This window comes from Panthera pardus, unplaced genomic scaffold (assembly GCF_024362965.1).
Source record: "Panthera pardus isolate Hobbes unplaced genomic scaffold, ASM2436296v1 HiC_scaffold_11, whole genome shotgun sequence".
NCBI classification, from domain to species: Eukaryota; Metazoa; Chordata; class Mammalia; order Carnivora; family Felidae; genus Panthera; species Panthera pardus.
In genome coordinates this window covers 15,927,969-15,952,862 of record NW_026526666.1, presented here as the reverse complement: position 1 = coordinate 15,952,862, position 24,894 = coordinate 15,927,969, and the positions used below count along the sequence as shown (strand labels likewise).

The following is a 24,894-nucleotide window of genomic DNA, read 5'->3' as shown; positions in this document are numbered from 1 at the left end:
CTTATTAACTCATATATGCCAATTCCTTGAAGAAGAAAAAAAAAAACAGAAAAATATTTGGGTAGAGGAAGAAAGGGTGGATAAGATCTTCCCTTCAGTAAAGAATATCAACCAATACACAAGAACAACAACTCTATGGAGCACCCTTGGATTTCTATTTCTAATTTCAAAGGCAAATGCTCTCTTACTATAGTTAAAATCTCAGTGTCCATCTGTATTTTTTAAAAAATTAACTGGTCATATTTGAAACTATTTTGTTCCTTGTGCTTCTGTATTTTCTTATGCTTCTACAGTATACAGGTATACTTGCATAATAAAAATTAATTTATATGCATAATATATATAAAATAATATAAATTCAAATCAATGTTATAGCATACTTATTTTTTTTCAATTCCCACCTCTTAATAAAATGTACTTTGAACCAACAATGGTAAGGGTTCTCAATCCTCTTTCTGTATCATAAACTACATCTATCCTGGGTCCTCCCGGATATATAGAATCAATCCTATGGGAAGGAGACCCAGGCATGTGTATTTCTAACCAGCTACATAGGTGATTCTGGTGCCCAGGCAGGTCTGAGAATCACCATTTATAGAACCCATGAAGGCTCATTAAAGATCCGTGATCTTAATCCAAGAACTCCACCCAATAATTGCATTCAGTGACTTCATTCATAACTTGTAGGTGGGAAAGTAATCATTAGCTCAGTAAGAGGAGGAGTGGAAGGAGAATACATAAAGAATAGAATTTCTCAGGGTGACTACTGAGCACAGCTTAATCCAGATCCAAGGTACCTATTAAGTGAAGACAATGAGTAAGATAGGATTTATCAGGCTTATTTCAAGTTTATCTTGCTTTTCTGTATTTCTAACTGCTAAGGAGTAATTTCTTAGAGGATTACCTCCATTAAAACCCACCCTCTTATCCTTTTTGCTAGTAAGTCTTTACAAAGTGTATAAAACCTTATTCAGTTTTTAAGAAGCTAGTAAATCAAATGGATATTCAAGTTCATTTGCCTGGTGTCCTTTGCTAAGAGCTGACATTGAAATAAGAGCTTATAGCATATGCATTTGAACTATTAAACCACACCCGCTAACCATTTATCTTTTTTTTTCTGAACTCAAAAACTGAAATTCTGTTAGCCTGCCACTTTATTTTTCTTCACTATATTGCATTCAAATAGCATCAGTATTATATTAATGTAATAGATCATCTCTATAATTGACTGTGAATACTATCACTTTGCACCCTCCTAGAGTTATTAATTTCAGTATACTCATTGTGTTTTTGAATGTAGCTGCACAGTAAATAATGCAACACAAAGAAGCTTTAACCTATTCCCAAAGCCTACAACAAGGATATAAAGCCAGTGGTGTATTAGCTTAAAAAATAGATCAATCTTATCTTGTAAAAAGAAGATAAAAGATAGTTCTGTCGGAAAGGACAACCATGCTCAAGGCTGTAAACCATACTTGAGTATATAAAGAGAAGCCTAGAAGCATGTGTTAAATTTTGCTTCCTGTCCTTGGAAAAAGTCTTCAAGTCAATGGACATTTTAAAGACAAAGAATGGATTCAATCATCCAGGTATTTCCTCATGGTGACTATGCTGAGAAAGCACCAGCTCAACAGTCGTTGGGAGTAACAACAATAACAATTATGTTGTCATTTCATAGCACTTTACAAAGGGCTTTAATATACATAAAAGTGAATTCTTAAGTACGGCCATTACACTATCCAATTATATCCTAAGGCATATAAAACTAAGCAGACCCCATAACAGTATTCATCACAAGAGTAGCACAATAGTTCCTCAAAACGGCAACAAGGTTCAATGCCAATTAAATATCTGCAGAGACGTAGGAAAGATATCTGGATAATACAAGAATTATCCTCGCCTTTTTGAAAAGGCACTCAGCATCATTTGCAAACCATAGATGAGCCTGGGTTAAAAAACTGAACAGTGGACAGTGAGTTCTTGGTATTGTTGGTTTGCACCTGTGGCAGCTTCTCAGGGGAAACCTGACAATGGCCCCCATTCATAGAGGCCAAGGAAAGACTGAAGAAACAGGCCAGCCACTCCAGATTGGTAGATGGCAGGTTGAATAAGCAAGAGACCTTATAAGGTTTTTCTTGTGTTGCTGTGAAATGAACAGATCTCCTTACCTGCCTTCCAGAATCATGAAAATTTGTATAGAGGCCTTAACTGGGTTTCTTCATCTGTGCCCTCCAGATGCTTTCAGCAACACATTGCTCAAGGCTCTGTCCTTTTAAAATGGCTCTACCTAGAGACGCCTGGGTGGCTCAGTTAGCTTGGCTCAGGTTATGATCTCACAGTTTATGAGCCCACATAGGGCTCTGCACTGACAGAGCTGAGGCTCCTTGGGATTCTCTCTCTGTCCCTCTCTCTCTCTGTCCTTCCACTCGCACTCTCTCTCTCTCTCTCCTTCTCAAAACAAATATATAAACATTTTAAAAAATCATAAAATAATAAAATAAAATAAAATAGCTCCACCTGTGGGAACAGTGAGCAGAGGGAACATTCCAAAGACAGGAGCCTCCCATTGTGGAGGTCCAGCTCCTCAGTCAATCAGTGGTCACATCCTGTCAATGACTTCCTCCAACACTTCACTCCTCTATACTGGCTCTTATAATCTCATATGTCCCCCTCTTCTATAGTGTGACCTGAGCAGTCTGCAAGGTGTTTCATTAGCATGGAGGTGACTCCTTTGGCAGCTATCTGGCTGCCTGGAGGAAGATACCATACCAATAATACAGTTACATGCAAGAGAAAACACAGATTAAGACAACGATGCTCCAACTCAGTGACAGCTTTTTCCACCAAAAGCCCCGTGATCCGTACCATTGATTTACTAAGTCCCCTAAGCTGGGTGTCAGATCACTCAGGACATTCACTGTGTCTCATATGATTTAATAAAGATGACACATTAGCATACTCATCAGGTATGAACACACAACCTTCTTTTTTGGATAATGACACAGGTACCTCTTGGCAAGGCAGCAGTAATGTTCAAAGCCATTCTATTTTGGAGGACAGCTTTTCTCATTAAAGACATTTCAGGGTTCAGTAAAGACAGGCTTGCTGGCTACCATTTAAGCCTTGTTGGGTGAATGTAGTAAGGGTTTCTGTGTACTGGTCCTCCAGGTCACTGGAGGGGACAAAGACGGCAGCCAAATGATTATACCAGTGGAAAACAGAATATGCACATTTGACCTTGCAAAGAGGAAGGCTGGCAATTTTCACTACCATGGGGCAGATTCTCCCCTGTGCCCACCAAAAACCTAGGTTGCAGTGGCCCAACCAACCAGGTGGAAGCCATGGCCAAAGATTTGTGTCACACACCCATGTGGCCCCATTTGGGACTACCCAAGAAATACCTAGGCAGTGTGACCATTTAGTGCCAAACTAGTCACTATCCTGTAATGTGACAGAATGGGCCAGTGACATCCATCCCATACTCCAGTATGTTTAAATTGAGCCAGTTATGTTTAAATTGATTCTTCTGTTTCCAAAATAGGGGTATCCAGGTACTCAAATGTCTATAATCCAAGACTCAAATGTCTATAAGCCAGATGAACCCATTCCAAATCTGACTGTAGCCACCCATGGCTCTACTAGTGGTATTTTTAGGACTGGGTGTATAATTTGAGTGACAGAAGAGGACTACCTACACCCAGTGTTATTGATACACAGGCCAGGTGTGTATCACAGGCCAGGTTTCTGCATCAGTACTGGTGGTACCAGTTGAATCGAGAGTACTAGACCTACCTTGTTCTTTAATGTACTGTGTTAGGCCTTCCAGTCCCTTCCCTGGAGTGGTGATACCCACCATGGTAATCCTGTTAAGCTTGAGGGGCATCTTTCCCACGTACCCAACGGTTGGAATGATTCATTTGCCAGGCATATGAAGGGACCCAGTGCAGAAAGATATTTCCATCCTGTACCCAGTCCATGACCAGATACCACTGGAGCAGCAGAAGTCTAAGGTCAAAAAGACAGACATTTAATAGGAACTTGTATGGGAAGGTCTTCCCCTTCTCTAAAAATTATACTTGTGGCCTGATCCTTAGATGTTAAGATGGCTACAGTTTTAGGAATTTGACTTAGTTATGCATACCATACATGTTGGCTGAAGCAAGCAGCACCGTCAGGCATGAGAAGACAGATAGGGGGTGGGATTTGCCAGACCAGGATCCCCACCTTCTTCCCTTCTTCAGTGGTGCATGTTTCATTCTGGCTTGCAGCCAGACAACAGGATCCCAGTGGAAATTGATTAGTTCCCCCTCACCGAGAGATCCAAAGTAACCCATTCATCCCAAGGGCCATCCCATTGCAAATTCCAGGGGACAATGTCTTTCCCAGGCATCTTGGGGCTTGGTGTTCTCAGCAGCATAGCATCTTGATCCTTGGTGAGGATCTGGGCAATGGTCATTTCCATACCTTTACATTTTTGTGTGTCTTGGCAAGGGTCCGCAGTCTGGAAGATGAGGTAACAGGCCATTTTAGATGAGCATTCAAATGTATTAGAGCTTGGGGCAATCCTTTAGTTCCCACAGTTAATGCGTGTTTTTATTTGCTGCTCTAATATTCCATTTCTCCTTTCTACCAACCCTGCTGCTTATAGGTTATAGGGGTGATGGGACCTCTATTCAATGTCATGTTCTTTTGCTCAGTCTTGCATATTATGACCTTTGAAATGTGACCTCCCAACCACTATCTGTTTGCTGAGATTATCCACACATGGTACTCAGGTTCTCTAATCCTCTAATAGTAGCAGCCTGGTTTGCATGGGGACAAGGGAAAACTTGGGTTAGGCTAGACACAGTGTTCACATAAACCAAAGCATGTTTAGAACCCTCACTCAGAGTGAAGGTGTCAGTATAATCAATTTGCCAATCCCTCACGAGTTAGGATGATGGCCCCAGAATTCTTTGGCAGTTGCCTTGGACATTATTTAGAACACATAAAATAATGTTTTACTGCATTTACCAAGTCACTGTATTTCAAAGGAAATCCAGCATCCCTAGCAATATGCCATTTCATCCAGGCACTATGTTAGCCACTCTTTCTATGCACCCAATCTACTATCTAGTGAACAGTCAGTTGCTAGAGCTTATACTGAGCTAGGGCATTGGCTTCCTGATTGCCAGTAGTAGTCAGGACTTTATGAGTCGGGATGTGGCAGATAGTGAAGACCACTTCAGTTTCTTGCAGGCAGACCCAAATGTCTTTCCATATATCCTGACTCCACAAGGGCTGATTCATGGTCATCCATCCCTCAGTTCCCACTGTCCAAGCCATATAGTTAGAACAGCCCAACTCTCAGTGCAAAGCATTAATGGCTAGGGATCATGAGTGGTATGAGCCAAATGGCTCTGAGTTCAGTCCACTACCTGTTGCAGTTAGTTCCTCTTTCTATCCAGATGCCTGACTAGATCCACCTGTATTCTAGGCATCAGCAGGAATTTCCCCAGCTCCTTTCTACAGGCCACACAGGATACCAGAGGAAACTGATGGGACATTTGGGTTCAGCAGGACCTGAGTTTCTAGAGACAGTGGTGCACAGGCTGCCTCTATTGCAAATGGGCTTGTCACTTGGTTAACACGGAAGTTTGAGCCATGCCAGAGATGGGTGGATGGAACATATTCTCAACTCATCCCTTGATGGGAAGGGAAGGTCTTACCATGATATGCTGCTCCTTTGTGAGAGGGTCTACCTGGAGAAATGCTGTGTACACCACTAGGAGCTGTTGGGGGTGCATCACATTTCTGAGCTGGGACCAAAATCCTAGGAATACTCTCTCCTTCTACTGTCTCTGCCACAGTGCCCAGCCCATGCCTTCCAGAGTCACAGACACATCAACTCAAGTGGTAGCCCTGCTTGGGGGATTCCCAGAGTGTTTCATTAGTTCCTTTGGCCTCCCAAAGGTGGCTTGCTGCTTCAATCACCAATCCCACATTTGCTTTTTCTTTACCAAGTGGTACAAGGGATGGAGACACCATGCCAGGTGGGTAATAAAACTCCTCCAAAACCCCAAATTCCTTCAAAAGCTTGCAACTCTTTTGTGCTTCTAAGGATTGGGTAGGCTTGTATGTTGTTTGTCAATCATAGCTTCTGGGACAATGCATGTCTTACCTGACCATATGACTTCCAAAAACTTTATGTGGTGTCTCAGCCTTGAACTTTTCGGGATCTCATGACCTATTTTCTCCCTCACATATTTTCCAGCAAATCCTGCAGAATGCCCTATGGCAAAGGTAAGTCTTCACATGTTAACATTATATCATCAATGTAATGGGCCCATTTTACTGATGTGGGGAAGGAGAACACGGACAGGCCTCATGACATATGGTGGAACTTTGTAGGTTAACCTGGGAAAGCATTTGAAAAGTCCATTGTTAAACTTCCCATGTGAAGGCAAACCGATCTTGTGATTCATCAGCCAGACTTCCGAGATGGCTCCACTGCTGTGTAGGGCCTCATGGGTCAGTACCCTTGGCTGCCTTCCCACCACTGGACTGTACCTAGCTGGTTGAGAGCCTCATCCTTGCCTACCTGGGCCTGGCCTATCAGGTCCACTGACTCCACAACCCTCCAAGAAGACAGGGTGGGGCTGCAGGGGTCAGAGCTCAGAGAGGCTCCCTGGCAGCACCCGGGAGCTCCTGGGCTTTTTTTCTCTGCGGGGCACAACTGCCCTTTTCTCCCTTCCTCTCTTCCACGCTTAATAAACCACCTCTGGTCCGTGTGGGCCCAAATACTCATCCCAAAAAAAAAAAAAAAAAAAGTACTTAATAGTACTTGTTAAGTCCAGCCCAACATGGAACACTCCTGGGATCATAGCCATGTATCTAAGATGGTGGCAATGTTGGGCACAGCTGCAGGGATGGGGGGCACTACCTTCTTCAATTCTCAGTACTTCACAGTTTTCACATGAACCATCCGATTCTCACTGACCATACAGGTCTACCGAAAGTGCTATCAGCAAGGTGCAGAATACCCCTTTGGTGCAGTTTTTGGACAGTTTTTCCTAGGTTCTTAGGCCCTAAGGTAATTTATATTGTTTGACAGTTCCCATTTCTCATGGGGGTAGTAGACTAACTGGTTCCCAGTTGGTGTTTCCCTTCAGCACTGGCTTGATTACTCTAACCCAGAGGCGGAATTCACTGATAGAGTTTTGCAGATCTCATAGAATTTTTTTTTTTTTAATTTTATGTATTTTGAGAGGTGGGAAAGAGAGAAAGAGATCAGGGGAGGGACAGAGAGATGGGGAGAGAAAGAGAGAATCCCAAACAGGCTCCACACTCTCAGTGCAGAGCCTGACATGGGCCTCGAACTCACAAACCTCGAGATTATGACCTGAGAGGAAACTAAGAGTCAGGTGCTTAACCAACTGAGCCACCCAGACACCCCTCATAGAATATTAATGCCCAGTGTGTTCTCTGGTATTAGAGAGATTAAAACTCCATATTTTAAAGGGGGGGGGGGGGATGCCCAACTTGCAGTGTTAAAGGAAACTTCCTGACCATAGATATTCACCTTCTGTAACCATAGATGGTGAGGAAGGGGCCAGAAAACGTCTAAGGATTACCATGTATTAGAGTATATTTGGTCCCCGTGTCAACCAGAGCCATCACCTTTTGTTTATTTCAGGGGGATCAGTGAATAGTGAACTCAACTTGAGGCCTCCAGTCACCCCCAATGGCCCTCACCTAGAGGCAATCTTGGCCTGCATCTTATACTTGGGGTGTGGGAGACACCCACCCCAAATAGGACTGTACCCCTGAGGCCCTGCTGGAGCAGATGGGGGCATCAGGGATGATAGGAGCAGGTGGGACAGGTTTGAACTGTTGTTCAGGTTTTAAGGCTTTCCGCAGGTTGACCAACACAGCATTGGGTTGTCAGTCTACCTTTATAGGTGGAGTCCGGCAGCCAGGAGGTCAAACCACATTTGTTTCCAAGTTACTTTTACAGGATCCTTCACAGCTGATTGGGAGAGCTTTCTGTTTTTTCAAGTTCCATCTCTGTCTCAAGTCTTTCCCATAGCTGGTAATTTCCTAGGATTTGTTAGTGTCCCCCAGATTAGCAATGGATTGCCCAACATCATAAATGTCCTGTCCCATGACAGGGCTCAGCATGGACACCAGTGTGCCATACCAGGTCCCGGGCGCAGACTGAAGTATATTGGCTTCCATTCCTGCAGTGAACGTGGCCCAATGAGAGCCTGCAAAAACAGGAGTACAGATGGCCTATCTCATTCCCAACTTCCTAAGAATTTGTTGAACCTCCTCTATAGATTTCCAGCAGTCATGTGCCCAGAGAGATTCCCTTTATTGGGCCAGGCCTCCTGTGGGTTAGAACAATCCAATCTATAACAGACTGAGTATCTCGAACACCAGAGCACCATGCAGGCCCTGCCAGAGTACAGGGTGTGTGGTGATGTTGTTCCTTTTCTGTGCCTCCTACATAGTCAGAAAAATGTCATCACTGCCCCCCAATCCCCCAGCTCATAGCCACACTTACTACGCCAGAGTACTTTCCATGGCCTTTTGCTGGAACTTGGCAGCTAAATCAATAAGCTCAGTGGGAGTATATTCTTTCATCATGATTGTATCCTGAATTGGGGTCTGCCCTGCTGGCTGGGGTTGTTTTGGCTGCACTGTGCTGTTGTGTTTGTATTAGGAGTTGGTCAGCGGGGAACATTTTGTCTGTTTCACTGTCAATCACCACAACATCCTCCTCTTCACTCTCCTGGCTTTCTCGGAGATTCCACCTCTTAGTGCCCCAATCAGGCTTTGTCATAAGAACTTGGACCTTAATCCACAGAGGCTTGCACCCTCCTAGCTTTGCAAAATAGTATGCTAAATTCTCCAACTTACTGTCCTGTTCCCCCACCTTCTCTGCCAGCCCTGAAGCTAGGCACCCACATACCCTTTTTTAACTCAGTTCTTCTTTCAGCTTTCTAAATTGGCTTCAGTCTCTAATTTGTCGCTGATAGCCAGCCAGAGTACTCACAGTAGAGAACAGCCCACTGCAGCAATCATTCACTTCCCTTTTTTGCCAGGTCCTCAAACCAACACATTTTGAAGGCATTGCTGTACTCATACAGGGTCCACAAGCATCTAACGTACATGCTGCCCCTCCTCACTTACAGATTGATGGCCAACTTGGAAGTTCTGCTCCCATGCCTCTTTCCCAAGATTCATTTCTCTGGCCTCCTGGCTTGCTTGCCAATTGTTGGTTCACAAATTTGAGAGTTTCCTAGATGAAATCTGAAACTTGCCCCCAGTCACAGAGGGCCTGAAGAAAGGAGACTGGTAGCTGGTAGGTTTGATAAGCAAGAAAACTTACATACAAGGCTTGTGTTGGGCTGCCACAGGACTGGTCCATCTCTGCACCCCCCTGGCAGGATCTTAACAGTTTATAGAGGTCTCGAATGGGTTCTGTTGGATATAGTCCAGATGGTCTCAACAACACATGACACTCTCAAAACTGTACTCTTGAAGTGGCTCCAGCTATGGGAACAGTGGGCAGAATATACATTCTAAGGACAAGGAGGGGTAAGGAGCCTCTGGTTGCCCTGATGTAACTCAAGTGTCAACCAGTGTTCATGTTCTCTCTATGACCTCCTCCAACAATTGGGAGCTCCTTAGGATGGAAACTGAGACTGCTTCCTCCTCCCTTTCTTAAAGCCCATCACACTCCTAGGTATGTGGGAAGAAACTCAACAATATTAAGTGAACAAACTAAGATTCTTCAATACAGTCTACTACAGCATAACTAACAATTCCCACATCACAACGCTTCTGAGTAAAACACATGTACAGATTAGATAAAAACACAATGTCTGTCATGCTTTTTTTTTCCTTTGGTGTATAGAAATATAGTAGCCGCAGAACAGAGATGGAAGAAAGGAGAAGCTGAATTACATTCCCTATGCAAAGTCATTCTTAGGTTTAGCACAGTGTATACCATAGTCACTGTAGAGATAATAAAGAACCGAATTCTATATGGCAATGGAAATCAAGGAATGACACTTACATGCAACCACATGGATTGATTTCAATACACATAATGTAGAGCAAAGACAAGTCATTTTGCCTCTTTTTGCCTATTTTCTGATTTCTAAATGGGGTTAATGATAATATTCACTGCATAGGTTTGTGAAGATTGAGTTATGTCTGGCATACAGAAAGCATGAAATAAATGTTAATAACCATCAAATAATTAATATTATGATTACACGAATGTTGCTCAACTAGACACTGTGGACATATACAAGGAATTGGTTCCTGCCTATAAGGAGTTTACAATCCAGTGCAAAAGATAAATAAGAAACGGAATAGCTGCTAGGTGCCTCAGTTTCCCAAATTGTGAAAATAGGGGTAATAATATTCCATAGATTTTGAGAATTAGAGATTATTCTCTAAAATGTAATCTCGATAAAAACAAGGATTTTTGCCTGTCTTGTTTACCCCTACATTTTTGATACAGAGTATCAGATGTTCATTAAATATCTGTTGAATGAGAGCATGGAAGTTTTTTGTGTGTCTCGTGTCCATGAAATACAGCCAGACCAACACTAAACCATCCTGCACACCTAGAAAACTGATCTGAGGATTAACACAACAATCTGCACAACCTGAACCAAAGAACTCAGCAGGTACACGGCACGGAAAGGTGAACTGGGGGAGACAGAAGCCACAGAGGGCAGGGCGCCACTTTTGCGTGTGGAGAGAGGACAGAAAAGGGGGAGGCAGGTAGAATACGGAAAAAGCACTCATCCCAAAAGCAGCTGGAGAGAAAGTGGAAAAGTAGAAACAGCCACAGGTAATGAACTTAAAAGGGAGAAAGGAGAAAGGAGAGGGTTTAAATTCCATTAAGACTATAAACAAGGGGAGCACAGAGTCTGAAACTCTGTAGCACAATACCTGCCGGTGCTCTGGTGGGAAGGGCGAATCCTCAGGAGCAGAGTGGAGTCCGGGGTTCTTCAGGCCACACAGGGAGAGCTGGTAAAGGCTGTCTGGGTCCCCTAAAGGCAAGGCCCCTGTGGACCCGGGAGAACAACCACATTCACTGGTGCTAGAACAAGGTCCTTAAGGGTAAAGCCTGGTGCCAGATGTGTGTTGTGATTTTTCCATAGTCCCTGAAACACTGCTGCTACACTGTCTCCCGCACTTTTTCTGGGGCGGGCTGGCACCTGGATGCAGTCTCTGGGCATCGTCTGCAGCACAATAACATGAACTTTCCTGGCTGCGTCAGGCACCCGGCCATTGCTTGGTAAGACCCTCCTGCAGAGGGGCAGAACGTGTCATAGCCGCAGTCCCTCAGAAGTAAGAGGTTGGGAAAAACAGCTGCATCTGAGACAAAACTCAGGAGGAAGGTGCCGCATGGGGCTTGGTCACGGACTGTGTAAAAGCAGGCAGTGGATGGAAGCCAAAAACAAAGGACAGGTGTGCCATTGCTGATCAGGGAGAACAGAGTTCCTGTACTGGAGACTGGGTAGCTGGGTGACGCCATTTTCACCTCTCCCGCACATGCGCATATGCACCTACGAGCGCAACAATTCACCCCAGTAAGCTAAGCAGCGACATCTAGTGGAGAACAGAGCCATTACGCTAAGCCCCGCCCAACTGGGCCAACCTCGCTCTTGAGAAACACAAGTCTCTCCACCTGCTTAGTTTATGGATTATAAAGTGCTTCATAGTTTGACTTCTAGGGGAAAACGAAGTAATTTCAGTCGTATTTCAGTCTGTTCGCTGGTCCATCTATTCAATTTTCTTTCTTTTTTTTCTTTTTGTTTCTTTTCTTGAATACAGAAAGAGAAAAATTCATTTTTATTTTCAATTTTTATTAAAAATTATTTTCTTTAATGTTTTTCTACTATATTTTTTACTTTTGTGTAACTTTTTTCAAATTCTATTTTACTTCAATCATTTCATTTCAGTCTACTTCAGTGTATTCATTTTTTCAAATTGTCAAATGATTTCCTTTTTCCTTTTTCCTTTCCCCTTTTTTCTCTAATCTATCAAGCTCCTTCCAACACCCAGACCAAAACATACCTGGATCTAGCATCATTTATTCAATTTTGTGTGTGTGTGTTTATTTTTGATTTTTTAATTTTAATTTTTTTTAATTTTAATTTTTTTTAATTTTAATTTTTTTTAATTTTAATTTTTTTACCTCATTAATTCCTTTCTCCCTTCAAAATGAAAAATGAAGGAATTCATCTCAAAAGAAAGAGTAGGAAGAAATGACAGCCAGGAACTTAACCAACACAGATACAAGCAAGATGTCTGAACCAGAATTTAGAATTACGATATACTAGCTGGAGTTGAAAATAGATTAGAAACCCTTTCTGTGGAAATAAAAGAAGTAAAAGCTAGTCAGGATGAAATAAAAAATGCCATAACTGAGCTGCAATCTCAAATGGAGGACAAGGCGGCAAGGATGGATGAGGCAGAACAGAGAATCAGTGATATAGAGGACAAACTTACAGAGAATAATGAAGCCGAAAAAAAGAGGGAGACTAAGACAAAAGAGCATTATTTAAAAGTTAGAGAAAACAATGAATCATTAAAAAGGAACAACATCAGAATAATAGGGGTACCAGAAGAGGAAGAGAGAGAAAAAGGGGTAGAAGGCTTATGTGAGAAAATCATAGCAGAAAACTTCCTAACCTGGGGAAAGATACAGACATCAAAATCCAGGAAGCAGAGAGGACTCCATTAGATTTAACAAAAACCAACCATCAACAAGGCATAGCATAGTCAAATTCACAAAACACTCAAGCAAGGAAAGAATCATGAAAGCAGCAAGGGAAAAAAGTCCTTAACCTACAAGGGAAGACAGATCAGGTTTGCAGCTGACCCATCCACAGAAACTTGGCAGGCCAGAAAGGAATGGCAGGATATATTCCATGTGCTGAATCAGAAAAATATGTAGCCAAGAATTCTTTATCCAGCAAGGCTGTCATTCAAAATAAAAGGAGAGATTAAAAATTTCCCAGACAAACAAAAATTAAAGGAGTTGGTGACCACTAAACCAGCCCTGCAAGAAATTTTAAGGGGGACTCTCTGAGGGGAGAAAAAATGAAAACAACAACAACAACAACAACAAATAAATAAAAACCTAAAGCAACAAAGACTAGAAAGTACCAGAGAATACCACCAGAAACTCCAGCTCTACAAGCAACATAATGGTAATAAATTCATATCTTTCAGTACTCACTCTAAATGTCAATGGACTCAGTGCCCCAATCAAAGACACAGAGTAACAGATGGATAGGAAAAGAGGATCCATCTAGATGCTGTTTACAAGAGACCCACTTTAAACCTAAAGACACCTTCAGATTGAAAATAAGGGGATGGAAAAGCATCTATCATGCTAATGGTCAACAAAAGAAAGCCGGAGTAGCCATACTTATATCAGACAATCTAGACTTTAAAATAAAGACTATATCAAGAGATGCAGAAGGGCATTATATCATATTCAAGGGGTCTATACCAAGAAGACATAACAATTGTAAACATTTATGTGCCAAATGTGAGAGCACCCAAATATATAAATCAATTAATCACAAACATAAAGAAACTCATCCATAGTAATACCATAATAGTAGGAGACTTCAACACCCCACTTACAACAACGGACAGATCATCTAATCAAAATATCAACAAGGAAACAATGGCTTTGAATGACACACTGGACCAGATGGACTTAACAGATATATTCAGAACATTTCATCCTAAAGCAGCAGAATATACATTCTTCTCCAGTGCACATGGACATCCTCCAGAATAGACCACATACTGGGACACAAATCAGCCCTCAGCAAGTACAAAAAGATTGAGATCACACTGTGCATATTTTCAGACCACAATGCTATGAAACTCGAAATCAACCACAAGAAAAAATTTGGAAAGGTAACAAATACTTGGAGACTAAAGAACATCCTACTAAAGAATGAATGGGCTAACCAAAAAGTTAAAGAGGAAATTAAAAAGTATTGGAAGCCAATGAAAATGATAACACCATAACCCAAAACCTCTGGGACACAAGAAAGGCGGTCATAAAACGAAAATATATAGCAATCCAGGCCTTCCTAAAGAAGGAAGAAAGATCTCAGATATACAACCTAACCTTACACCTTAAAGAACAGCAAATAAAACCCCAAACCAGCAGAAGACAGGAAATAATAAAGATTAGAGCAGAAATTAATGCTATCGAAACAAACAACAACAAAAAAAAACAAAACAGATCAATGAAACCAGAAGGTGTTTCTTTGAAAGAATTAACAAAATTGATAAACCACTAGCTAATTTGATCAAAAAGAAAAAGAAAAGGACCCAAATAAATAAAATCAAGAATGAAAGAAGAGGGTGGGAGGGAGGGGAGAGTGGGTGATGGGTACTGAGGAGGGCACCTTTTGGGATAAGCACTGGGTGTTGTATGGAAACTAATTTGACAATAAATTTCATATATTGAAAAAAAAAGAATGAAAGAAGAGAGATCACAACCAAAAGAGCATAAATAAAAAGAAATAATAAGAGAATATTATGAGCAATTATATGCCAACAAAATGGGAAATCTGGAAGAAATGGATAAATTCCTAGAAACATACACTACCAAAACTGAAACAGGAAGAAATAGAAAATTTGAACAGACCCATAACCAGTAAAGAAATCGAATTCATAATAAAAAATATCCCAAAAAATAAGAGTCCAGGGCCAGATGGCTTTCCAGGGGAATTCTACCAAACATTTAAGGAAAAGTTAACACCTATTCTCTTGAAGCTGTTCCAAAAAAATAGAAATGGGAGGAAAACTTCCAAACTCTTTCTATGAAGCCAGCATTTCCTTGATTCCAAAACCAGACACAGACCCCACTAAAAAAGGAGAACTATAGACCAATTTCCCTGATGAACATGGATGCAAAAATCCTCAACAAGATATTATCCAAATAGATCCAACATACATTAAAAAAATTATCTCAATGACCAACTGGGATTTATACCTGGCAAGCAAGCCTGGTTCAATATCCGAAAAACAATCAATGTGACTCATCACATCAATAAAAGAAAGGACAAGAACCATATGATCCTCTCAATAGATGCAGAGAAAGCATTTGACAAAATACATCATCCTTTCTTGATAAAAACCCTCAACAAAGTAGGGATAGAAGGATCATACCTCAAGATCATAAAAGCCATATATGAAAGACCCAATGCTAATATCATCCTCAATGGGGAAAACTGAGAGCTTTCCCCCCAAGATCAGGAACAAGACAGGGATGTCCACTCTCGCCACTGTTATTCAACATAATATTGGAAGTCTTAGCCTCTGCAATCAGACAACACAAAGAAATAAAAGGCATCCAAATCGGCCAGGAGGAGGTCAAACTTTCACTCTTCATAGATGACATGATACTCTATATGGAAAACCCAAAAGATTCCACCAAAAAACTGCTAGAACTGATTCATGAATTCAGCAAAGTTGCATAATAGGATCAACTTTGCAACAGAAAGTTGCAACAGAAATCAGTTGATCAACAGAAATCAGTTGCATTCCTATACACCAACAATGAAGCAACAGAAAGAGAAATCAAGGAATCGATCCCATTTACCATTGCATCAAAAACCATAAGATACCTAGGAATAAATCTAACCAGAGGTGAAAAATCTATGCACTGACAACTATAGAAAGCCTATGAAAGAAATTGAAGAAGACACAAAAAAATGGAAAAAGATTCCATGTTCCTGGATAGGAAGAACAAATATTATGAAAATTTCAATACTACCCAAAGCAATCTACATATTCAATGCAATCCCTATCAAAATAACACCAGCATTCTTCACAAAGCTAGAACAAATAATCCTAAAATATGTATGGAACCAGAAAAGACCCCGAAGAGCCAAAGCAATCTTGAAAAAGGAAACCAAAGCAGGAGGCATCACAATCCCAGACTTCAAGCTATACTACAAAGCTGTAATCATCAAGACAGTATGGTACTGGCACAAGAACAGACACTCAGATCAATGGAACAGAATAGAGAACCAAGAAATGGACCCACAAACGTATGGCCAACTAATCTTTGACAAAGCAGGAAAGAATATCCAATGGAATAAAGACAGTCTCTTCAGCAAGTGGTGCTGGGAAAACTGGACAGCGACATGCAGAAGAATGAACCTGGACCACTTTCTTACACCATACACAAAAATAAACTCAAAATGGATGAAAGACCTCAATGTAAGAAAGGAAGCCATCAAAATCCTCAAGGAGAAAGCAGGCAAAAACCTCTTTGATCTTGGCCGCAGCAACTTCTTACTCAACACATTCCCAGAGGCAAGGGAAACAAAAGCAAAAATGAACTACTGGGACCTCATCAAAATAAAAGCTTCTGCACAGCAAAGGGAACAATCAGCAAAACTAAAAGGCAACTGACAGAATGGAGAAGACATACCAGATAAAGGGTTAGTATCCAAAATCTATAAAGAACTGATCAAACTCAACACCCAAAAAACAAAGAATCCAGTGAAGAAATGGGCAAAAGACATGAATAGACACTTCTCCAAAGAAGACATCCAGATAGCCAACTGACACATGAAAAAATGCTCAACATCACTCATCATCAGGGAAATACAAATCGAAACCACAATGAGATACCACCTTACACCTGTAAGAATGACTAACATTAACAACTCAGGCAACAACAGATGTTGGCCAGGATGCGGAGAAAGAGGATCTCTTTTGCATTGCTGGTGGGAATGCAAGCTGGTGCAGCCACTCTGGAAAACAGTATGGAGGTTCCTCAAAAAATTAAAAATAGAACTATCCTATGACCCAGCAATTGCACTACTAGGTATTTATCCAAATGATGGAGGTGTGTTGTTTCAAAGGGGCACATGTACCCCAATGTTTATAGCAGCACTATCAACAATAGCCAAAGTATGGCAAGAGCCCCAATGTCCATGGATGGATGAATGGATAAAGAAGATGTGGTATACATATACAATAGAGTATTATTCAGAAATCAAAAAGAATGAAATCTTGCCATTTGCAATTACATGGATGGAACTAGAGCGTATTATGGTAAGTTAAATTAGTCAGAGAAAGACAAATACCATATGATTTCATTCATATGAGGGCTTTAAGACACAGAACAGATTAACATAAGGGAAGGGAAGCAAAAATAATATAAAAACAGGGAGGGGGACAAAACATAAGAGACTCAAATATGGAGAACAAACAGAGGGGGTTACTAGAAGGGTTGTGGGAGGGTAGATGGGCTAAATGGGTAAGGGCATTAAAGAATCTACTTCTGAAATCATTGTTGCACTATATGCTAATTTGCATGCAAATTAAAAAAAATAAAATTTAAAAAATATTTGTTGAATTAATTAATTAATAATGCATATAAAACATTTAGGCAATGCTAAACACAATAAGTTTTAACTATTATTAGGCACTTAATATATAATAGGATGATAAAAATAAGTTATTTATATAAAGTAGAAAACTTTAAGGGTCAAAAGAACTGTACAAGAAAAAATAACACTACAAAATTCCTTGTAGGAATGATTATTTCCACCTCAGAGGATCTGTACAATAGCAGAAACAGTTAAACAAATTATGGTATATTCATACAATGGAATATTATAAAATAAAGCAATGAAAGTGAAGAGAATACTTCTACACATAGTCACAGGGATGAATCTCACAACCATAATGGTGAGCAAAAGAAATTAGGCACAAGGGAACACATACTGTGTGATCAGATGTACAGGAAGTTCACTGAATCTTTTTATGGTATTACCAGGATATATACCTGTGGAGAAGAGGAAAAGTACAGAATTGGAGGGACACAGGGACACTTCTGTCACTGGTGGTGTTTTAAATATCCTGACCTGGGTGGTGGTTCTCTAACGACCTCATTCTGTACATATATTGTATAAGTCAGCTTTGTTTTTGCTGCAGCAACAACCCCAATATCTCAGTGGCTCACTGTAACAAAAGAATTTGTTCCTTGCTTCCACCACATGGGAGTTGCAATCTAGTTGGCTCTCCTGGGTTTACTTAGGCCCAGTTCCACCTGGCTTTATTCTGAAAGTATTCACTTCTTGGACCCAGACTAGAAAAGTGGTCACTATTTGGAGTGTGCTTCCTCACCTAGCAGGATTCAGAAACTCAACAGTAGTAGGCAATGTGTGCAGCTAGTGGCATTAAAATTTTCTGCTCAGATATGGTCACAGCTTGTTCAAAACTTTGTTTCTGATCTATTTGATACAGTCATCTCCACATGCCGTGAGCTACACCCATAGTTCTCTGAGACATACACTTATTTACAGATATTTCACAATATTTATGAAGCTTCAGTAGGAACACACCCTTTGTCTCTTTACCCAGAACCATTTTCTGCAGCTGAAAAATATTATTTTCAGATGGAATTGAAGTTCCCAGTTGATTTTTAGTTAGTTAAAAGGGAGATGGGGGTGGGTGGGAACAAGAGAATGATTTTTGCTAGAGCCCTCTCCAAGGTCAGAAAGCTTCTTCTGCTGCCCTTGAAGAAGTAAGCTGTCATGTTGTGAGAAAGACTGGGCATGGCATGGAATTGCCAGAAGCCTCTAAAAGCTGAAAGTAGCCCCTATCAGATAATCAGGAAGAGGAAGGAACCTTCATTCCTACAACTGCAAGAAACTGCATTCTGCCAACCATGTGAACTTGATAGAGAATCCCAAGCTCCAAAAAGGAATGTGGCTGGGCTGACATCTTGAGTACAGCCTTGCAGTGCCTGAACTCATGACTCATGGACACTAGGAAATAAAAGAAAAAAAAAGTTTGTTTTAAGTTGCTAAATTTGTAATAATTTGTTTCATAGCAATAGGGGGAAAAAATAGACCTTCCATTCCATGAACTCCACCTGGCCTCACACTGGTCCTGGCACTCTTCGAATTGGTGTGGTTATTCTCAAATTTCGATGTACCAGAACTACCTAAAGGGATATTAGAAGAAAGATTGCAGAACCCTAACCCCAGAGATTCTAATTCATTAGATATAGAGCGGGGTCCACGCTTGTGTGATTTTCCAGGTGATACTATTACTGCTGATCTCGAGGAGAGCCTGGATGGCTTAGTCGGTTAAGCATCTGGCTTCTGATTTTGGCTTAGGTAATGATCTTATGGTTCGTGAGATCAAACCCTGCATCCAGCTCCACACTGACAGTGTGGTGCCTGCTTGGGATTCTCTCTCTCTCCCTCTCTCTCTGCCCCTCCCTTGCTCATGCTGTCTCTCTTGAAATAAATAAACTTAAAAAAAAAAAAAACCTGTTAATCTAGAAACCATACTTTGAGAATCACAGGTCTACTGTGACTACATTTACTTCTATGCATTTTAAATGTCCTCAATAGCAAAATACTATGAGATCATAAGCATCTGGTTGAAGAAAATGGTTGACTTTCTTTATACTGGTTTTCATAAAAGAAAAAAGATAGAGAGGAAGAGCTTATTAAATAATATTCGTTAAGTTTAATATCTAATTTTCTTCAAGCTACCTGATTCTTATTACTCCTGTGGCAGATGAGCAAATTTCCATAGATGCACTGATATATTACTTTTCCCCATATTATAACGAACATTCCTGGGGGTTTTTGTACTATTTCCATTATAGTGGCATGATTTGTAGCAGAAATAGTTAAAATGTCATAGCCAATATTTGTACTTGAAATTGTTAAAATGATGCATTCAATATTTTAAGAGGGCTCAATAAACCAAATTTTAAACCAAATTGATAATTATGGATTACATTCATAATATCTTTGTTGTGACTACCTAAATAATTTAACACAAACATTTTTTAAAAGAATTACAACTATTCATAATAATATCATCAGAGAGGGGTGCCTGGGTGGCTCAGTTGGTTGGGCATCCGATTTCGGCCCAGGTCATGATCTCACGGTTTATGGGTTTGGGTGCCACATCGGGATCTGTGCTGACAGCTCAGAACCTGGACCCTGCTCCAGATTCTGTGTCTCCCTCTCTCTCTGTTCCTCCCCCACTCATGCGCTGTTTCTCTCTGTCTCAAAAATAAATAAACATTAAAAAAAAATTTTTTTAAATAATATCATCAGGGAGCTATGAATTTGCTATTCATCTGTTTTAGTATTTGGTTTAATAGCTGGGCCAATACACCATGGAAAGACACTATGTACATCAAGAGAATTACATATACCTATGCTTTTTATGTTTGATGTTTCAATTTGTTTAAACAGAAAAATCATCATCTTTTACCTTCATTTTCCTTTTTTTTTTTAATGTTTATTTACTTACTTTTAATCTTTATTTATTTTGGAGAGACAGAGAGAGACAGAATGTGAGTGCGGGAGGGGCAGAGAGAGAGAAAGACACAGAATCTGAAGAGGCTCCAGGCTCTGAGCTGTCAGCACAGAGCCCCATGCGGGGCTCAAACTCACAAGCCGTGAGATCATGACCTGAGCTGAAATCGGACGCTTAACTGACTGAGCCACCCAGGTGCCCCATCTTTTACCTTCATTTTCTACAAAGGTTTGTTTTGGGGTTTTTGGGTTTTTTTGTTTGTTTGTTTGTTTAGATAGAAGTGCCTTTTTCAATGCTGACAGCTTCCAAGCAACTATGGAATGGTAAGAACTACATCATTTAATGAATATTCATATCAAAGAGATATTTATAACATTTTTCATGTCATTGCTCCTTTACCCTTTCCCAACACACACTTTGAGAACTACAATGAAATCCTGAAATCCTGAAGGAACTAACTGCCTTCAATTCTAATTCCAGGCTTTAAAATACATTTTTAAACAGACCTTGAAATTAAAGAGGAAAAATTTTTTAAATATTTGTGAGAGGCAATCACACCAGCAAATTCCACAAATAAATTAATATAGGAAAAAATGTGAGAATTAAAAGTGGTATAATAATTTGCTTAAGTAAGGTAATGTAAGAATGGTAAATAAAATAATATTAATACAAAAATATAAGCTCTGCGGAGGTAGAGATTTTTGTCTTTTGTTTCTTGATATGTTCTTTGTTTCTAGAATCTTTTTTTAATGTTTATTTATTTTGAGAGAGAGGGAGAGAGCGAGAGAGGGACATGGGGAGGGCAGAGAGAGAGGGGGAGAGAAAATCCCAAGCAGGCTCCATGCTATCAGCACCAAGCCTGATGTGGGGCTCAATCTTAATCTCACAACCTCAAGATCATGACCCAAGCCAATATCAAGAGTCAGATGCTTAATCAACTGAGCCACCCAGGAGCCCCTGTTTCTAGAATATTTAATGCAGAGGAGAAGTCCAAATGTTTATTGAATAAATGGATAAATACATCAATGCGTGTGATACAGAAAATCAATCATCTTTCTCCTAGTCATACAAAACACATCTATGATGCCATGAGCACTCAGGAACAACAATTGAGAATGTCAAAACAGTTCAGATTCCAGCACAATACACTCGATTCTCAACATCAAAGTGAAAAACATAAACTCTTGGTGTTCAAATATACACCATTTAACATGGAAAAGCCAGATATGTAAGTAGCTGTGGTCCAATGGGATAAGTGAAAAAAGAATTATATGTAAGTATTATCAGTCACAGACTGGTTGAAAAAAGCTACAAATAAATGATAACATTTGAACATTATCTAAATAGATGAGTGAGTGGACAAACCCAAAGGAAAGGTACAGAAATGTAAAATTAACAGCACCTTTGGAGAACAAGCTGTGGATTTCAAACTTTCAAACCATAATCTGGAGCAAGAAATACATATATAGTATACTTAAGTGAAACCAGTGAGTATTGAAATAAAACTCACCTGTACTCATTTCATGTACTTGAGATTTTCTATTTCTTCTTTTTTTTTTTTTTTTAATGCTGGTAAAGATGTATTAAATCAATTTGAAGATCCATTCATTTGAAAGACATTGGGATTGAGCATCAAATGGATGTGGTGAGTAGACCACTGAAATAAAAACACAAAGAATGCTCTGTCAGCTGAGCTCCAACTCTCCTCCCATCCAGGTGGTTTGCTAGAGCTACAAGACGTAGAGGAGAACGATGATCTATGCCCCTTTCCTACTTAAAACAACTCAGTGTGGTAGAAAAGATGAGTAAAGAAATCCCTCTCTATATCAAGCCAATGTGCAGGAGGAGAGAGAGCCACAGGCCATTTCTTCTCTAGTCTGGGCATAAAATGTAGAGCTTAACATTATTCTGTCTAGAAGGGTTAAGAGTGTTTGAAAATAAAGCAACTCTCACACTTGGGAGCATCCTAAATTCAATCTATATCTGGATTTATCTCAGCATTTATCAGAGTCAAATTGTCATACTACGAACTACAAAAAAAACAAAACTCTTCTGCTTCCCCTATGAATAATTAACTATTTAACTATTTCCTATCTATTTCCACAATACTCTTCATTGAAGACTATTTCCTGAGCACTCTATATGCCAGGACCTGTGCTAGTGCTAGGAACTACAATAGGGGGGAAACAAAAGTCCAAGCCTCTAGGAGTTTATATTTTACAAAAAAACAAATACAGAAATAAACTAATACATACAAATAATAAAAGCAGTAAACCACAGAAAATAAAGCAATAATCAGTATTAGAAAATAATATTTAAGGTAGCCAAAGAGGGCCTTTATCAGAAGGCAATATGTAAGCTGAGACCTAATGGAGGAGAAGAAGCCACTGAGGTTAAGTACTAACATGAAAAACAACGTTCCAAGCCTAGAAGAGCAGAAGTGAAGACCTGAGCCAGGAAAGAGAACATCTGGAGCCCAGTGAGTTGGGAAGGGTATCATGAGATGAGATTGGAAGTTATCTGAAGTTACTGGATTGTTTCAGGACCTAGAATGGGAAGTTACTGGAGAGTGACATGGTCTAATTTGGGTTTTGTAAAGCTCATTCTTATAGCTACGTGGACAATGGATTGGATACTGGTATGTTTAGAAGCTGAGCCATCTTTTAGGAGACTGATTTCCAGCAAAGGAAAGATGGAAGATTAGACTAGGGTGCTGGCAAGGGAGAAGGAAAAAAAGATGGGCTCAAGATATATTTTGGAGGGAGAACCAATGAAAGTTATATTCAGAATTTTCTTAAAAGAGACTATAAGTAAGTGCATTGAAAATTGGTTGGAGGAGTCCGTGCATTTAAAAGGGGAAGGGAAGGATTTGGAGGAAGGAAAGGAGAGGTATGCACTAAGTAACAACCTAGAAGTCATACATTAAAGTGGTCACATTTAAAACTCTAATCCCCTGGCTTGCTCTGTGCCTCTATTTAAAACAACAACAAACAAGCTATCAAACTGGGCAGAAATATAGAAGAGCTGCTTTGAGGACTTGTGGTCTTAAGTGGTTGAGCCCAGGCCATTGAAAAAAGATAATTTTACCCAATGAAAATAATGAAGCAAGATTTAACTAAGATCATCTTAGAAACAGGGGCTGCACATTCAAATTCCCTGGGAAGCTTTTAAAACTATATGCCCAGGCTCCACTGAAATGGTTCTGTTTTGGTAACTTTGAGGTGGGACACAGGGATAGGTATTTCTTAAATGCTACACAGATGATTCTACTGAGCAGCAAGAAGTGAGAGCCCTGAGTTAGAAGTAGAGCCGAGGTTTGTCTGGTCAACAAACCTATTTCGTTAAATAAGAGATTAGTAGAAGGAAGTAAAGGTAAAGGAACTTTTTCCCCAGATGAGGCATATAGGCCCATTGTTTAGATAGACATGGCTTGAGACTACAAGAAAATAAAAGTCAATTTTCCTCAATGTGATTTTTTTGAAGCTGCGAGAAAATTTTATTCTCACAGTGTTAAAAATACAGACACTCATACAGAAATCACATTTTAAAGCTATTTTATTGCTACTATGAACAACACAAAGGGAAGAAATTAATAGCTGATAGGTGACTGAAAGAAAAACAGAAGAGGCAGAGTATCAATCTTGTCCAGACAAAATATCACACAGAAAAAAACTGAGTTGCAGTGGAAAAGTGAGCATAAAGGAGGAAGGACTCAGTTATTTCTGAGGGAAAAAGTTTTAATTGGTTACCAGAATACAATTGGCAATGGGTTTCACTGTATCAAATCACCCTTGCTTTTCAACTGTTCTTCATTCTGAACCCTTCCAAGATTTAAATTTTGAATGAGCCACTGAATTACCAGAGCAAGACTGAGTTAAGTAAGTATTCTCCTCAAATAGAGACCAGCAACATAATTCTCAGACTGCAATGAAGATTCCTTGTTGCTGGTGTGGGTGGGTAATTAAAGGCAAGAGTGGTCACACAATCCGTCTTAATCTTTTCAGTTAAGTTGTGCTCTCACCGGAATCAGAACCAAAGTTTTACACCGTGAGAGGTTTTTGTTGTATTTACACCTTCTTTGCACCCTAACGCCATTGAAAACAGAAAAGAAAACGTGAGTGCAATTTTTAAATATCCACCTGGAGAACTTTAAGAGTAGTAATGGTCCAGGTGAGGTGGCAGTATCTGAAGGGCGTCGCCCGGATGATTCGGTGGAATAAAATCAGACACTTGAGCAGACAAGACAAAGTTGAGCAGACAAGACAAACATGGATGTTTAGTCTTGTGCGCGTGTGGGCTTCAGGAAGGGAGTGAAAGCAAAAGGGAATTGAGCTAAGGAAAAGAGGCGTAGGTACAGGTTCGTAAAATCTGGGTATGGTGGGTGGGAAAGAGATTCCTGTACCTCCAAGGAGCAATTAAAAGAGTTGAGTAGAGCTCGGAGGCTTCTAGCTGGCACCTGTGCTGCGAACCCCCAGTAAGTGGGAGGCGCGGGCGCGCACTACAAGTCCCAGAAGCCCCCGCTTCCTGGAGGCCGCGAGGAGC

General features: G+C 40.3%; 1 long non-coding RNA gene across 1 annotated transcript; it reads right to left on the bottom strand.

The window, feature by feature from the left end:
• Positions 1–2,672: 2,672 nt before the first annotated feature.
• On the bottom strand, positions 2,673–24,848 carry LOC109271954 (uncharacterized). The gene is made up of 5 exons (XR_002082186.2): positions 24,755–24,848; positions 21,863–22,009; positions 17,788–17,848; positions 10,954–11,830; positions 2,673–4,501 (listed from the first exon to the last, which is right to left on the bottom strand). It is a non-coding gene; the product is annotated as an uncharacterized LOC109271954 (long non-coding RNA).
• Between the last annotated feature and the right edge of the window lie 46 nt (positions 24,849–24,894).